We start from the raw sequence: 1,824 nt of genomic DNA on the forward strand, positions 1-1,824 counted from the left end.
GCCTTTTCCTGTTAATAAAGCACACATCTGTCAGCTTTGGAAAGAGTGTATGTTACAGCATGTCCACAAAGATTGGTTCAGGAGGATGACAAAGCTCTGGGTATCCTCTCTAGGTTGTCCTCTAGACAGCCTTGCCCCAGCCTTGCCTCCCAGGCTTCTACCAGGACAGGTGGGTGCAGATCTCTTACACAAGTTGGATCATGTTTCTCGGTCAGATGAGTGAGACCCGGTCTCCCATCGAGGGCCTTATGAGAGAGAAGGTGAAGCTGAGGGACGTTTGTCCAAGGAATCAGGTCCTCATACCTCAGGGAGGCAGCCTGTCTTGTATGCTCAGGCTACTATGGATGGAGCATATAAGATTAGGCACTAGATGGGTGCTTTGTAAGCCCAGACAGCCCACTCTGTGACCAGTGGGGCAATAGAACTCTCTTTCCCTTTTCCAGACCACATGTCCAGTCTACCCCTGAAGGCTGAGGCTTGTCAACCCAAAGTCCTATTGCTCCTTCAACTGCATGTGGCCTGGGTCCTCTGTGGGGGAGAGGGATAGAGCACAGAAGCCAGGGCTTTGTTTCTCCAGCCAAAGTCACTTACTGATTTTGCCCTATTCCCAGAAGGTGGCAGTAGGCTTTTGAAACCAGCTTGTTCTTCATTGCTCCTCAAGTAATGAATGAGGCTACTGTTCAGGATTAGGGCTGCATGCCAATATCCTTGTGTTTTTTTTTTCCCCTATACTGGGGATTGAACTCAAGGGTGCTCTACCACTGAGCTACATTCCTAGCCCTTTTTATTTTTATTTTTTTAATTTTGAGACAGGGTCTCACTATGTTACCCAGCCTGGCCTCAAATTTGCAATCATTTTGCCTCAGCCTCCCGAGTCACTGGGATTACAGGTGTGCATCACTGTGCCCTCCTCACTATCCTGGTATTAAGGGCTCTTGGTAGAGTTGTACTTTCCTATTTGCTTGGGTGGTGAAATGGGAACAGAGGGGTGTTACTTCTGGGCAGAAGTCTTTAGGAGCCAATGTGTTACTTGTCACACTCTCTTCTCTTTGTCACAAATGACTGGCAGTGTTCCAGAGACTGCAGGCTTTGTCATGCTGGGTCCCTGAATGAGGACAACGTGGTGTCAGGTCCTTACCAACCAATGAGGGGAACATAGTATGAGTGAGAAATAATCCTTTTAAATAATCACTGAACTTTGGGAGATGTTTGTTACAATAGTGCACCTTAGTTCATCCTGACTGCTACAGCCACAGTAAGACCAAGAAGTCTCTACTACTCCCAACACAGACCAGACTAGTCTAGTGGGCTCTGAGGTGCTCTCATTTATGGAGCACCCAGTGGGGGCTGTGTGTTCTGTCCAGTAGGCAGGTATGTTGTTGAATTTCTATTACAAGGGGATGAAACATTGTGTCAATGACCCAAATGCCCAGAAGGAGGAGCAATTCATCCTCCATGCAGGTGATACACAACTAGAACTTGAAAAGTTTCAATTTATTGACACCAATAGCAGTTAACCTTTTTTTTTTTTTTTTTTTTTTAGTAGCTATTGTGTACTTGGAACTGATCTAAACTCCACTTATTTGAATTAATTTAATCTTTATAAGAATCCCTGAGGGTGGGTACTATCATCCCCATTTCTCAAAGGGAGAGACTGACACACAGAGTTAAAAGTAACTTATCTGAGACCCCAGGAGTCAAACCCTAGAGCCCACTGTCTTTGGCATTTTAGACAGAAGGGTCAGGCTAGTTGAATGTGTTTATATTAAAGGATTTACGTGACCAGGGTGTGATATCATCTGGAGTAAATTTTTCATAGGGCAA

This window comes from Marmota flaviventris, chromosome 17 (genome assembly GCF_047511675.1).
Source record: "Marmota flaviventris isolate mMarFla1 chromosome 17, mMarFla1.hap1, whole genome shotgun sequence".
NCBI classification, from domain to species: Eukaryota; Metazoa; Chordata; class Mammalia; order Rodentia; family Sciuridae; genus Marmota; species Marmota flaviventris.